Below are 16,863 nucleotides of genomic sequence, written 5' to 3' on the forward strand. Positions count from 1 at the left end.
ATATACTGTAATTATTGAACAAATTAAAAAAAAGTCGTTATGCTGGACGGGTATTGGGCTCGAATATACGCTACTAAGATGTCATGATCTGTGTTTTGTTAAAATAAATCACACAATATACCATCACAATAGTCAGAATTCGACAACTGACCGCACCTGCACCACAGATAGGCCAATGCATTGTAGCGTGATTATTTACCACCAAACCAAGAACCATTGCTTTATATGAAGTTTTTGGAGTTGTGTTAATTTTTTTTGACCCAAGTGTCTTGTTTGCCTTTTGGAAACAAAAAGTTTTTTTTTTAAATGTCCAAAACAATGAAAAATTTATAATATAATATATATAATATAATATTCTGTTCATGCGGTACGTCACTGGTAGGCGGACCCTGCGGTATCGGCGGGCATTAGGGGGCCGTGCCCGCCCTGCGTTGGAAACTGTTTTTGTCCAATCAGTGCCGTAAACTTGCGTTGCTTCTCCTTCAAGTAAAGCATGGCTTGCCAACCAACCATATACTTCCTTTCGAGTTTGTTTTTTGATTGACAGCTAAAGCTAGCAAATGTCGATCGGGATGGGTGGTCAGACGCACGTTCTATGACAGACAAATCTACTTCCGGGTTAGCCAGCGCGCGCGCTCTCGCTCTCCGGCCGAATGGCCGCTCACGTCATATTTATGTCGCAAAATGCGTCTGCCGCTGCCGTTTTTGTGGATTAAAAACAGTCAAGCAAAGCGACGCATTGTAATGGGAGGCACCAAACGTCAATTGATCCAGGCTGACACAGTTGACACCGCTGGAATTCCTGTGAGTCCTCATGCTACAACGTGCATGGGTGAGTGGCAAAGTTTTATTTTAATCAGTCAAGCCACACACAGAACACTTGCATGGACAAAATTGTTAAACAACAAACACACACAGTGATGCGATTAAATTTAGGTTGCAGGTTGAAATTATTTAACCCATTGCAGTACAAAGTGAGTTGAATTCTGTTTTTTATTGCCAAGCTTGTTAATGTTGATGACTATGTTGATGACTATCACCAATTTCTAGTAAACAATGTACTTTACACATGATCCTTAGATTGATATTTTACTTAGTTTTCATTGAACCCATATAATATTGTTATTTTCTCATTATCAATCTTGCAGTGCAGGGAAGTGAAATGAAATAACATAAAATGAATTAATATCATAAGTAGGTAAGTACACAAGTAAATACAATTAATATTAATACATTAATGACATGAAATAAGGAAGTGAATACTTGTAACTGTAAGTAAATAAGTATCAATGCAATAACACAAAATACAGCATGCAGACGCCATAAAACAATGAAACGATGCAAAGTCTCATGCTGAGTCAAAGACCAAAGAATAGAGATGTCTGACAAAAAACACGAGATATGAATTTTTGTCCGTATCATATAGCCTTAAATTCAACCAGCTGATGAAGGCAACTGCTCGCCACTCGCAGATAAAAGGGGCTGGGTCACAGGGTCATTCCTGCGGACATCGTTGTCTACAGAAATGGCGTTAAGCTTTATTGCTAATGAACTTTTGCGTTGAATAAATGCGCACAGAACTACACCATTGTTTTTCCTTTGTCTTAGATGACAGAAAATATTTCTGAGCACTTTTGCAGTTGTCACAACGCCACTGTTCAACCCGAAAAGCATTAGATTTAGGGGTTGAACAATGATACTTCATCATCTCTTCTCCTAGCTAACCAAATAATAACCAAAATTCAGAACGACTCAGATGAGTGCTTCTCGTTGCATTTACTGGACGATTTACAGCATGAAACTTTAGCAGCAAAATATTGGGCCTGTCAAGCTCAGGACTCCCTCAGTTATTGTGCAACATCCACACATCCAATTTCTATACTGCTTGTCCTCATTAGTGTTGTGGGTGAGCTGAAACACAGCGGACTTTAGGCGAGAGGTGGGGTACACCCTGGACTGACAGGCAAAGCCGGAGGGCGCTTGTAGACAAACTGATGGACAACGGAGAGTCGTCAACTCGACCGAACATATATTTTTGGAATGTGAGAGGAAGTCGGGGGTATAAAGAGGAAGGCCAGAGTCAAGATTTGAACCCCGAATCTCAGAAGACGAGACACGTCAACAATGCTCGGACCATTACAACAACAATCCTGGAGATGTTTTAAAATAGCTTACTCATTTATCATCTGCTTTCTACTCTGAAATAATCAGAACTACGGCCCATACGTACTTTATAGAATCAAAACTACCCATAACTTCTCATTGGGTTGTTTAGCTGTGGGTTATCTCGGTACCACTGAAATGCGATAAAAAAGTAATTATCCCGAAACAACATGAAATGTCACTCTTTTTAAGTGGCGAATATGAAAAAAAAAACCGAGGTAATTTGTAATTATGGTTAGAATATCGTCATTTCTTCAAACTTTCTTATCCTTTCTCATGTTTGAAGGCAACACGCTGTGTTGGTGCTTGCTTGCATGCATTAAGAGAGAATGTCGACGTTCATATTGCAGATCAATTTGCATTTCTTAAATGCATCATTAACAAGCGCTGCTGTAATGTTCTTTTTGTTTCTTGAGCTTTTCACACGGCGTGAGCTGAGATGTTTTTGTGTATTGTCTTTTCTTTTTAATTAGTTCACTTGTTGCTTGAAGTTTGAAAGCACTATTTGTCTTTTTATCCCCTAAAATGTACGGATGGGTGAGTACTGAATTGGGCCGACACTACTGTTGTTCCGATACCACTTTGATTCCGATACCCAGCTGTGCCGTTTTGATCGATGCCAATACCGTACCGATATCACGCTGTTTTTTTTCTTTTTATTCTAAAGAACTGCATACGCATTTGGATATAAAATCATTACTATCTTGGGCAGGCACTGGAAGTTGTTTTATAATATGGTAAATATATTAACATATAATTTAAAAAAACAAACGTATTTGTGTCATTTTCAATGTCTTTGACAAGTTTGGCACAACACGTGCAGTGCAAGAGTTGTCCATTACTACTAAAGAAAGCAATCTTTGGTTGCCATGGCAATGGCGGAGGAACTATGCTCCTTAGAACAAATCAGTGTACCATCCCAACAAATGACGCACAATACAGCCCTATGTGAATCAACCTACAACATATTCAACTTAGATCATTTCATTTGACCTAGAAATTGCCATCAACGTCTTCCTATTTACTTCCTTGGGAGTCTAATTAGGGTCTAGAAGTGGCCTTTCCTCATTGGAGGCAGCCACAATCTACATTAAAAAATAAGAAGCATGAGGCTTTTTTTTCCATTTGCCACCAGGAATCTGGATGGCCTTGCCCTGAAAACATATTTATAATTAATATGCAAAGTCTGGTGGTAAGTGGCTTCTTCGATTGAAAGGTCTCTGCACGACTCCAGCTAAAAATGAAAATAGGATGTAAACCTGACATGCACAACTATTGCATTTGAATCGGAGCATGCATTTGCCATTACATGGCGTGGAAGGCACACCATTTGGCTAGTTATGAGATATAAACAACAGGTTAGCCAGCACGAAGCATCACAACTCATTTTAATCTCTTGATTTAAAACTGAAATGAAATAGGACACCCCTCACAATGGTCGGACCCAGTTATATCTTAACTGCTTAAAATCATAAATAAAGCAGTGTAAAGTTGCTTTGCGGTTGAAGGTGCTGCCATCTTTAGAATTCAAACGGATGTAGAAAGAGGTAAGCAAGGGCTTGGTGGACCTGATGAATATGAATGGGCCATGTGGCGCAGCGACAGACATTAAAAATCAAGAAGTGTCGTGCTTATGTGTTGCAACATTGGAAATGTAGGCAATCCAAAAGCAGTGACTGCCACCAATGACTATGTTACAGCAAGGCAGGAGCGGCTAATGGAGACAAGCTCTTTCCATTAGAACACCATCTGTTCCACCGCAACCATACTGCTGGCAGCTGCACACATGTTGGAGCAAGACCCGCAAATTGGATGGAAACATCCGTGCCCTGGCAGGAGATGACGACCTCATTGGGTCAGTAATTTTAGGAAAAAGATACATTTGGCTTCATTGATCATCAGGGTTCTCCTGAAAGGGGGAGTCAATCAAAAAATGTACTTAACAATAATAAAAATAAAAATAAAACAAAATTGTGCTGTAGTTTTAGATTATTTTTTTTAATGACTTGTGTGTGCATTATTATTATTTTTTTTAAATACGCCAGTCCAATTTCGGAGTTTTATTTATTTATTTTAATGGATATGTACCCTAGCCTCAATAGTAAAATTTAAAGCTTGTTACTACAATTCTATTTTTATAAAGAAGACAATTTAAAGCGTAAGTCAACCCAAAAATGTGCTATACAATTTTGTTTGTACAGTTGTTTTAAATTAGTTTTTTAATTACGTATTTTTTTAGTACAACCGTCCAATTATGGATTTATTTATTTATTTATTTAAATAGATATTTACCCTGACCTCAATCGTTAAATTCAAACCTTGTGACCACAATTCTGTTTTTGTAAAGAAGATAATTTAAAGGGAAAGTCAACGCAAAAATAATCTTTACAATATCAATCTCTGCGCACCTGTATTCTGAGTTTGGGTGATATTTGCAAGCTGAGCCGTGATTGGTCGTTACCTGAGACCTGAGCAACTGTGATGTCATTTTCAGTTGACAACAAATGGCAAAATGGCCACCCCCTGAGATGGGTAAAAGAGGTGGATTCTGACGCTTAATTTATATTCTACAAACTCAATATTGATCAGAATGCCGTGTTTACACTAGTTAGGGAGCATAGAACATATTGTAAAGATTATTTTTGGATTACCTTGGCTTTTAAATTCTCTTATTTGCAAAAATTAGAATTGTAGTCTTGAACTTTAAATTTTACCATTGAAGTCAGGGTAAATATCCATAATTTAAAAAAAAATCCATAATTAGACTGGTGAATAAAAAAAGCCCACATCATTAGCTACTGTAAAAACAAAATGCATAATTAACTCTGAATATTGGATCTGAAAAAAAAAAAAAAATCTACACTGAGCGACTTCAGTTTGTTTGTCGATCGTAGACCGGTCAAAAGATCAACTGTGAGAGCATCCTTCTCCATTCAAATTGTGTTTCAACAAATTCTCCTTGCAGAACTTTTGAGCGGTAATAACGTGTTTCTTTCCGCTTGGCCGTGCCAGTTGAACGACAGGAAGACTGTAGGCCATAATTATCCTGTTTGTTCAGCGGCCCAGCGCTTTTTATTATTTAAATCTCCCAGGGCTGTGTAAGTGCTGAGAGGCGATGCTTTCTCCCCATTTTTCGCCATGCTGCGTTAGTCAACGTTAATGCTGCTCTGTAATTTTGTTGCTGTTTGCCTGGTGTTCATCATCAAGAATGGGATGGATGCTTTAACCAAAAAAAAGTGTCATGACTGTGTAAACAAATAAGACGAACAAGTTGCCTTACAGACAGAATGCGGCAGTAAAAGGACATTTAAAAAGAAGTGCTCATGGCCGTTACCTTTACACAAGATCATCGCGTGTGTGACCATCATAACAGAAAAGAAGCCCGAGCCAGGAAGAACAGAGCTACCTGAGAGAGCTGTGACAGGTTAGTGAGAAGTTCCCGCAGCGAGCCCCCCGGAATGAGAGCCCAGCAGGGCAGTACTGTATCCTCTGTTAACTCAAGTGTGCAGCAGTAAGTGAAAAGGCCATAAGCTCTGCCTTGGTTAAACCCCTCTTGTCATTAGTAGTCATGCGTGTCTCCCCATCCCTCGCTGTGTGGTTTTTACGTCTCTCCAGATGACAATTTGCACAAGTTTTTAACAAACTTCAGGAATTCTTTGCACATGCAGGTTTAATATGCTGATGCCCCAGCACTAAGAGATACTTTAATTATTACATGTTTTACATAAATAAAAAAACAGTTTTCTTCTAAATCCTTGCAGATCATAGTTATTTTGTGTTTTGTTTTTTTTGGTTGTTGCTAATTTTGATAAAAAATAAACTATACAACAAACGCATTCTCAAAGTTGGCGGACGTTTATTGGCAGGTTTTCACTTTCCGCAGGGTTTTTGGAAGGCACGCTTTCCAGTACATCACAGGTGTCAAACTCAAGGCTCAAGGGCCAGATACGGCCCGCCCCATTATTTTATGTGGCCCTCGAAGACAAATCATGTGCATTGACTTGTTTCTTGCTAAACACAACATCGCAAATTGTCTTTACTTTAAATATTGTTTTATTTGTTACCAATCCTCCTTTTAAGATAAACTGAAAAATAATTGAACCGTTTTTTGCTAGCTACTGATTTCTATCAAATTGTATATGTGATAATATGAGGTTATCATACATTTACTGTATGTGGGCTCACAGTGATAATGTCCCTCTGAAAGAACCTATAACTATGACAAAAAGTAAAAGTCTACCACTAGCTTCCGTTATTTAATGGCAAATTCTCAATAGCAATCGTAGCATAAACAGAAATACAGAATTAAACTACAGTGGTATTATTAACTCTTTGACTGCCAGACGTTTTCAGAAAAGGGATGCCGTGGGTGCCAACCGATTTAAGCATTTTTTACTGATCTTTCAAGGTCCACAGAAAAGTATGTGTTTGGACTATGGAAACACACATACTACCAAATGAAAGATTGGACTCTCATCTTTCATCAGAAAAAAAAAGTTTGTTTCTACCTTATTCCGTTTTTCAGTAATCAACAATAGAAAATGGTTAGTTTCACCTCTGTTTTGAAAAAAAAAAACAACGTATTTTAACGTCTTTGGCACTCCATAGGATTTTACTAAACGTTATTTAACGTTTTTGGCAGTCAAAGAGTTAACTACATTTACTAGCACATTTATTGAGTCAAATTTAAAGTATATTTAAATAATTCAAAAAGGGTCATTTTTGCAATTGTCCCTTCTAACAAATTATGAATGAAAACCGTTCATTTGCGTTGTTGCAAATGAAGTCAAACAATATGCAAAAAGCATTAAATCCCTCCCTGTGTTCTTCATAACTGTTCATAACAATATTTTGTCTTTTGTTAGCGATTGTAACCCTGCGGTGATTGTGATTAGGGTTCTGTTTTGGGAAAAAGTCCAGCTTGCTTTCTTACTCTCTGTCCTTTTTCTCTCACATGAAATTATATCCCTGGTATATGTTTCTGTATTTAATATTATTTTATTATTTTGTGTTTGCAGCCCCCCCCCGTAATGGCAGTAATGTTAGTCTTACGATAATGAGGTAAATTTGTACTTCTGCTGTTCACTAAGTTGTTTCTTTGTTACTTAAAGTGATTTGGGAACTTTTAATTGAGTATTTATTATTATTATTCTTGTAGTTTTTTTTTTTTTTTTTTAAATAAATCCATTGTACATCCCGAAAAAGTGCACAAAGCGAAGAAGAAAAAAAAAAATCTCAACTAAAACCTATAACAGCCTCAGCACACTATGAAACCATCCAACAAAAATCTAACATAACGCTTTATGAAAGTCTTTAATAAAGTAAGGTGTTCTGTCCAATTTAGTTTGTAATAAATAGGAAATCCTCCAGAAAATAGCAGTGTGAACTGCTGCTTGATCAACCTCAGGTACCATTCGAGGTCTGCTTTCAGGTCCTCATTCGAGCTGTCATGCTCCATTATGATCTCATTCAGGAGGCATTTGGGGGTGTGCTCAATGATGCCGCACAGGGCTGTTTTGAGAATAGAGAGCAGCTCCTCGTTCAGATATAGTCATACTAAATTCTGGAGTTTTATACGTTTCTTAGTGTATTCTAATGGAGACTGAGATATATATTGTCACTATACTGCGGCTATTAATGAAATAGCAATATTTGGACACTATTATACAATTGTTGATTAGGGGTGACAAACTCAAAGGAGATTTGTTGAACAAACAACACATTTTTAGTATATTATAGCTGCTATCATTAAAGGTGGATTGTATTGCAACAAAATATTCACAAAATACATATTTTGTATAGAACATGCAATAAAACAAATTTAAACAAGCCAATAAATAAAAGAATCCAGTGGTCTGAAAAAGTGACAATCAAATTATATGGTTGCCTGAAAATATAATAAAATTTTCACTTAACTTGATCAAAAATGTAATAATACCCAATAATGTAATAATTTTACAGATAATGTAAGAAAAACTTACATTTTCAAACATTAGTATATATTCAGGAAATGATTACATTCTAGAGTGCTACAGGGTTGTGCAACTTCTTTCAACCAGTATTGGTATCGGCTACCATCTCGATAATCAATACCATGAAATTTCTCTCCCTCTTTTTTTGTTTTGTTTAAATACCTCCGTACATTAAAAATCAACAAACAATTTGGTCTGCTCTTGCCGCTTCATGTTTTCTTTTAACTCCTAGTTCCCACAATAAATAGATGTACTTTCTTGCCTCCCCAATCCTTTTCTTTACCTGCTCAATAAATCTGTCTCTAAATTTATACCTGCCTGATATTTATTACCCTTAAAAGCCATTTGACGGCCCCACTATCAATTTCACTGGCATTTTTATCAGTACCAAGCCACACCCAACGTTTAAAAGAAACTATCCTTAACAGATACAGCAGTTGTTGTTATAGAATTGCCTGGACTCCAACTGTAAGAAAACCACAACAAGAGAAACCATTATCTTTTTTTCTCTCCTTAGATTTGAAGACACTAACATACAGCATGACATTAAAGTCCAAGACCTAAGGGGAGTATTGTCCTTTTTATAAATGCTGAGAAGGCACAATGGCATCCCCTCCTCTCTTATGCGGGTTGTTTACAGTAGGCTGAGTAACAGACTTAAGGATTTATTGGCAGTTGTGCTATGGCTGAGCACAAACACATGAAAATGTCACAGTTTGTTAAATGGCTTCTGACCTGAAAAAGGAGAAGAAGAAAAAAAAAAAGGTGTCGAGCAGCGTGAGCAACGTAGTGTTTATTATAGCACAATCACCACAAACAAATGCACCTTTTATTTGAATACGCTTTTGCATCAAAGGGCTCGCTCGTATGCAAAATAGATTTATTTTCATTGTACTGTGTGGGAACATGCTTCACGGTCCCCCTGCGGCCGTATGAACAAAAACACAACATGTCGTCTTTTGCATGACTATCTATTATGTTCCTGCAGTGTCAAAATAACCGCGTGGACAGTCAATCATTCCACTGTAATCAGAAATAGTACAAGTCACGCATAGTCAAATAAAGCACAGCAAAGCCACTTTCCTCCTGGGTTAACAGCATTTCATTGTTGCAGAATGAATGGCACCTGCATGTGTTTAGCCTCCACAAAACTGTAGACCAGGGGATGTAAGTGATGTCCTTAGTGTTAAAATAGTGTTCATTGTAAACCAAAACGCTTTCGTCATGTGGCGGTTTTCCATGTGTGCCTTTTGTTGTTGTTGTCTTCATTTGAGCTGAGCTAATTATGCAAATCTGGTTATTCATCATTAAGGGAGTATCTGTTTCACTATATTTGTGGGCGTAATGATTAAGTGTCCGATTACTTTTGTCCATAGTGGCCTACAGTTCCATTATTTTTCCCCATTTCCTGGAGGTTACCATTTATCAATGCTTTTTATCCACACTCTGAAAATGTATAGACAAAAAAAGTATTACACAAAGTGAGGTTAAAGCCGATGTCTTATGAATTATAGAAAATACGAGTGCCATCTTTGTATGCAGCTGCACAAAAATACTGAGCAAGTAATGCTGCATTGTAATACTGCACTGCGATTGCATTAGCACAGTTCATGAACCTTTTTTTTTTTTTACTTTTATATTGCCCACAACAGAGAATAAACATTAAAAAAAATGAGGTGTCATAATTACAAACTATCTTCATTTCATGAGAAAGTAATATAGCAAACCATTATCAGAGCAACTTTCATTAAATTGATAACTTGAAATGGCTGTTATCAGTGTTCTGGACCATTTCTTAATTTGCTTGTTGAGATCAATTATGGCTAATGAATCCTGCTGAGTGGGCTGTGGGATTGAAGGAGAGACAGCTGTGCAAATACTTTCGAGCAACTGATTGTTCAGAGCGAAGATCAGCTTGTTATGCATCTGAGTCATTTTTACAAACAAATGTGGAGGCAACAATTATTTTGTTTACAGTTTCATGAATATTGGTGAGATGATGAATTGAATCAATGGTGTCTTTATATAATTTTTTTTTTCCCCAACATTGCATCATACAGACACAAATAATTTGTGATTTCATTATAACACTTCATCCATCCATTAATGTTCAGTTGAGTTCGTACGCATACCCAAATTATTTTTTCGCTATTCGCATTCACGTTAACAAGCAAGTACTGAATTAACTTGAATCAACGGTAAACAGAGTGTTGTAGCGCTTTACACCATACGGTGTCCAAAGCGCTTTGCAAAGCCTCATTAATTCACTTACTTGAAAATACATTTACAGTATTTATTGAACTTGAGTGTACACTGGTGCTAGCTGTCATCCTACAGAAAGGTTTTCTTTTTTAGTTTATAATAGCTTACTTTAAAGGTGAAGTCAACCTTAAACATTTCTGGACAATAATATGTTATAAGTGACCTCACTAGTCTAAACATGACATTCTGATTAATATTGCATTTGTGGAACATGAGTTATGAAGCAAAATCCAGCCATTTTGCCACTTGCTGTCGACTGAAGATGACATCAATGTTGCTCAGGTCTCAGGTAGCAACCAATCACACCGCAGCTTCAGAAAACAGGTAAGCTGTCTTCAGTCGACAGCAAGTGGCAAAATGGCCGCCCCCTGAGATGGATAAAAATGGCTGGATTTTGCTCCTTAACTCATATTCCACTAACACAATATCAACCAGAATACCATATTTAGTCTAGTGTCAAAAAATTGTTTTTGGTTGACTTTAACTTTCAGGATCCTGGCCAAAGGTAGAATCCAGAGTGTTTTTCTTGCTTTGGTCCAGTAAATCCATCAATATTATGTCGCGCCAGCTAGCTAGCGCTAAGATAACCTGTCGCCTTTGGTCCGGCTGGCATCCAAGTAGCCAAACACCCTTTGTATGCTCCTGTAACGGCATGAGAGGCCAACCGTGAAGTAACAAAGACAAAAGTGTTGATACACTGCCTCGCTGGGCTTTATTGACTGACTTCTTAACAGTTTAATTTAATGCTCATTAGCCAGCTAAATATTCCAATACACACACAAACAGTTGTTGGTGTACACACGCGCACACACATGTACAAAGTATTGAAAAATACACTGAAGTGGACTTTATGTTTTCTTTGAGATAAACTGAATTTCAAACAAATAAGAATACAGCAACAGCAATAATAATAATAAAAAAAACTTAAGGGATCGTTATTGCAGTGTACATCAATGAAAGGCATTACACAATAAGAAACCATTTTACATGGCTTTTTTTTTGGGGGGGTGGGGGGGTACATTATAGCCTCCCCACAAAGCTGCCATGTGTGACCACGCAACGCACACGCCAGATGACATACACCAGAAGCCAACATACTGTGTCAATCTTGAGTCGCACAAGGAATTGAGCAGAGGCATTTCCACTTTGTTTAGGGAAGAGGCTCTTTTATCGATCAAGTAACTGCCAGTAGCATCTTGCAATGATCTTGAACAAGTGGAAATGAATGAACAGGGGGGTCATTACACGAAACATTAACTTAACATAGGGTACAACAAACTGGTGCGCAACAAGTAAGTAAAACTAATTATTACTAACTAAAACTATTATTAGCCTGTAGTACAGGGAAATGCAACCAACAATTAACTTTACTGAGAAAATGTGGAAGTCACCTATAAACATTTCTTGATGATAATATGTTGTATGTGACCTCACTAGCCCGAAGATGACATTCTGAATAATAATACATTTGTGGAATAAAAGTCATGAAGCAAAATCCAGCCATTTTTGTTCATCTCAGGGGGCGGCCATTTTGCCACTTGCTGTCCCAATAAGATGACATCAATGTCAAACATCAAAGGGCTCAGGCAACGACCAATCACAGCTCAGCTTCAGAAAACAGGTGAGCTGTGATTGGTTGCTACCTGAAACCTGAGCAACATTAAAGTCATCGTCAGTCGACAGCAAGTGGCAAAATGGCCGCCACCTGAGAAGGATAGAAATGGCTGGATTATGCTGCTGAACTCATATTCCACTAACACAATACTAACGCAAATGCCATATTTAGACCATTGGGGCTGCATAGAACATATTATTGTCAAAAAAAAAACTTTTTATGTTGACTTCCCTTTGAATCTACAACAGATGGATCGAGACTGGACCTAAATGGTAGCATCTAAAATTTGAGATGGTGCAACTAATTTGTTCATATACTCGCACGTGTGACCAGTATGCTTTGTTTCTAACAAATGTCTTCTCCGCACTTACACCCATTTAACAGTAATATAGTGAAAACGAGAAAATGTGAACGTTCACTTTGCAAGTCAACTTGTGATTCATGTTTGTGCTCCCCTAAAATTTCATGTTAGGGTTCATTGTGTTTCAAAGAAAAAAAAAAAGTCTCTAGCCGTTCAGTTATTTACAAATATTCACAGTATGCCTGGTTTGTCATTATTAGTTGGTTGTTGAATTATTCCTGGGCAGTCCTCCACTGCCTGTACAAGGCCCAGATTTAAATAAATAGATGAATAAATAAATGAATACATAAATAACTAAATAAAATACGTGGGTTGCATCAGGCCCTTTTAAGCCAGCGCAAATAAAAAAATAAAAAAGCCAAACAAATCATGTAGCTCATGCCATACACCTGGACCAAGCTTTCATTAGCAGAACCAGTCCCAAGTGAACAAGTTCAAGAATACACAAGATATGATCAACATTCTGTATCAGGATACACATTGGAAAGAAAAAAAAAACAGTGCCATCTGGTGGAAATTGACTAATTAGGATGAGGCGATGCAAAGGCTCAAGAAACTGAAATATGTCAGGTGGTGATGTAGTGTGTGCTGTTTTGCGACTCGTTTGGCTGCATTTCAAAATTGTACGCCAGCCTGACACCCCCCAGCTGTGTTATGTGTGTGCGTGTGTTTTTAAAGACTTAAGTGTGCAGCATTTATATTTTCCTGCAGTGTGCAGCCTACTTTTGTCTCAAAAGCCAAATGTAGGGAGCCTTCTTCCTGCCCAAACGGGTTCACGAGTGCAGTTAATCAATGAGTTTATCATTGCCAGCAACCTCTCAGATGTCCGGAGTCTTGCCTTTCTTCTAGCCATTTCCTTTCTTTGTGTTGTCTGCCAATCGAGAAATATATCGCTACAATACAGCGGCCAGGGCCTGTGACTCCTTACTCGTAAATTACACCATGTTGTTTAGGGTTCAATAAATCGTACTAAATGATACGTGGCACTTGAAAACGTTGTTTGCCTGATTAAGCTTATGTAGCTACGAATTCAAAGTCTAATGAGTTCTGCATCGCTTCGAACCCTTAATCTTATTCCAAGAACGCCAGGGGTTGCAATTCTGTTTTTGGTTTTGTTGATAAGTGTGCCATTTAAGATTGTCCGGTGCTGTCTGATGTCCAAGTGCGCAGCTGTCTGCCTATTTCACTTTGATATTTCTCAAGCATGTTCTATTTCCTATTATAGACTTGCTAGCAACGTATGCCATCATCTTGACATTTCAGGCCGGTAGTTTCACATGCCAATACCAATAACTTTCTCTCCCCATCTCCTCATTGCCACCTTCCGCTCGGAATCTGTACGCCCACATGGCTTTGAAGGCAACTGAATGTCAAGACATTTCACAAAGCAACAATCAACCTTCTGGTTATGAGTGCTGCCTGCAGCAAACTTTTTTTTTTTCTCCCCTCCTCCTGCTGCTTTTGTTCCTGCTTGTCAACACGCTTGTCGAAAAAATTGTGACACCGAGGATGGATCGGAGACAAAAGGTCCAAGTCCTAATTATGGTTGACTTATTTTTCTTATTCTAAAGCGGTGAACTGTACAGATCACACGTATGAATGTATGTGCCGCTGCACAACAAAAGAGGCCTATTGAAAATGTTGCCTTTTCAAGACCGCTATCATACACTTACAGGAGTATTCGGCACGCACATGCACAGATACACCTAGTGGTGTTCAAGCACCTGCTGTTTTGCCTTGAGAAAAGTGCCTTATCTGCCAGAATAGATTTTTTTCCCCCCTCTGCGTTCATCAATATTTGTAAGACACAACCTATACAGCTTGTTTTGTCCAGCTGTTCACATTTTTCGTGTTTAATGAAGAGAGGGGCAAGAGATGAAGAGTGATGCAGAAACAAAAAGAGAGACGGAATGAAAGACAGCTTTACTGTTTCAAGTTCAATAGCTTTACTTCATTCCAAATCTCAATTATTTTGATGTGAAAGCCTTAAACAAATGCAAACGTACACTGTGCATGAGGTCATAGAAATCTTTAGACAAAGAAGCTTGAATGTGTGAAGTACTTGAATGATCATGACCGCTTTACCTCATTTGTATTTTTTTTTTTTATTACATAGAATATATTAAGTGTTTTATTTTTATTTCTTTTAACCAGAGCAGAGGTTGTTAAGTTTTGAGTTACAATATTTTAACATTTTTGCCTGTTCATTTATTTATTCAACTTGATCGTTATATTAACTCTATGTAATTAGACAGTGTTGATTGAGTTTACAAAATAAATATTTAAGTAAAATATATCCCATGTTTGTTTGTTTAAAAAAATTATAATTGGGGTGATGGGTGTTTTTGTTTTTTGCTAAAAAGAATGTAATGACCACGATACCACAATAAATGAAGATACGTAGTTATTGTTTGTTCTTGCACTTGTGTGTTGGTTCACTTTCCAGAATTTTGTGCAAGCAGTATGGGTTCAGTTCCCTCTCAGTGACTGTGCAAATGGTTGTCTTTCTCTCTGTGTGCCCTTTTAGCCCAAAGTCAACTGGGATGGTCTCCAGCTCCCTGCGAACCTAGAAAGGAAGTGGTGTAGCCAACAATGAGTGGGTGGATGGTTTGTTCTAAATATACATATTATCCGTGATTAAAATGTACAATTTCATAAATCACATTATTGCAGATTAATTTCTGCTTTAACACGTCTCATCATCACGGCTCACTGCAAAATAGAATGCCGTCACAAATGCATTGTGTCTTTCCGACCACAAGATGACAGCAAAACTCGTGGGCTTAAATGTGGGTTTGGACACTGATGGATGGATGTCACATTTTAACAACATTTTTAGCCTACAGTATAAATAGTCATTAAAAAACATTAGTTTCTTCAATTTAAATTACATTTCTTAATCAAAGAGTATCAATTGAAGAAAATCAGACACAAAAAGCAAGTAAATTATCCTCAAAGAAGCGCCGTCTGGACCAAATGCAAACATGTAGGTTTCAAAATATCAGACTGACGTGTACCATTACCTTTAATGTGCTTTACCTTTTCATTTTGTTGAAAATGTATCAGTCATAGCTGACAACACAATCAAAAGCTACCCATGTAAATGCATGTGAAGAACCTAAAGAAATCTTCTGAAAAAAAAAGATATGAATGAAACTATTTAAATTTTTGTGATTGTAGTTTGCAGTGATGTGCAGAATAATGCCTACAGACGTGACGTGTATCTGAAATGTCAAATGGGCAAACTGCTGTACCGCGTTTTACCACTTGATGGCAGTGCAACTAAAGGGATGAACGCTTGCTCAAATGAACGCTGGCTTTGCAATTAAAACGTGCTCAATCAAAATGTATGTATTGAAAATATGAACTTATGCATTCAGTTGTAGTCAATCATTGACATAAAGCACATATGACACCAACGGGATACATATGGGAGTTGTTTGCTCGTTTAATAATAATAATAATAATGAAGAAAAAAAAAACAGTAATGTTATGGCTATATAATCTTCTTCCAAATACTTCCACACACTGGGTTGTTCATTCCATGTGTATCTTTCTTGTTCATTGGAGCAGAAGTCCAGCAGGCATAGCTGTGTTTGAAATACAACAGTAAACAGCACTGCAGAGCCGCCGTCAGTGTTGTGAAGACTACGCAGCCTGCTGGCCACGTTTTCATGTTAAACAGGCCAGTGTTTACTATAGCCATATGAATATTTTACACTGCAGCAGCATGCAGTGCAATGACCTCGGTGTGGAATAGAATTTCATTATTATTATTATTAGTCAGTGTTTATGTATGCTGATTGTTATCATGGGTTTTATAGGGGAGGTAGATAAAACGAGAAATATTAATATTATATTGACGAATGAAAATAGTAGAAAATATTGAAATTATTTCTGCCGATCATTATGGTATAATTTCTCATGGTAACTCATAACCAAATTGCAAATTCACTGAGTTATTCCACTTTTTAACAAGAAGATTAATGAAGGGAGCTGGAAATATATGTGCTCAGTCCTGCCAATCACACCTCACCAAAAACAACTTAGCACAGGAGGGCATGTGCAGTTTGACCTCCGAGGTCAGCTTCCTTTACCCTCGATGAATTTCAAATCCTTTATTTTGAAATCCCACAACTGCTCTTGCAAAGTCAGCGCTCATGTCCAATGCCGCTTGTGGAATACTCGCTGTGCACTCTGTCTCTTGCATTGATGGGCTCGATGCATGGTTCCATTTTCATTAGCATCTCCAGCAGAGTTGACCACAGACATATTGACATTGTCTAAATGCTTCGGTCTGCCGCAGTGATAGGTATACATTGTCATGTTTCTGTAGCTGTTTGTGTGTGTGTATACTATACTGTATATATAGTATATTAATTATATAGATTATAATTGTAATTAATCACATTATTTTATTAGTTAACTCATGATTAATTATAAATTAATCATCAATTAAATATGTTCTAAATAAATAGTAAAATGTACAA

The 16,863-nt window shown here is 37.4% G+C and overlaps 1 long non-coding RNA gene across 1 annotated transcript; it reads left to right on the forward strand.

The window, feature by feature from the left end:
* Window positions 1-482: 482 nt before the first annotated feature.
* LOC144036644 (uncharacterized) lies at window positions 483-15,006 on the forward strand. Its single transcript, XR_013288686.1, has 3 exons — window positions 483-832; window positions 3,864-4,018; window positions 14,901-15,006. It is a non-coding gene; the product is annotated as an uncharacterized LOC144036644 (long non-coding RNA).
* Window positions 15,007-16,863: the final 1,857 nt, after the last annotated feature.

The sequence above is a fragment of the Vanacampus margaritifer genome, chromosome 16 (genome assembly GCF_051991255.1).
Source record: "Vanacampus margaritifer isolate UIUO_Vmar chromosome 16, RoL_Vmar_1.0, whole genome shotgun sequence".
NCBI lineage: Eukaryota > Metazoa > Chordata > Actinopteri > Syngnathiformes > Syngnathidae > Vanacampus > Vanacampus margaritifer.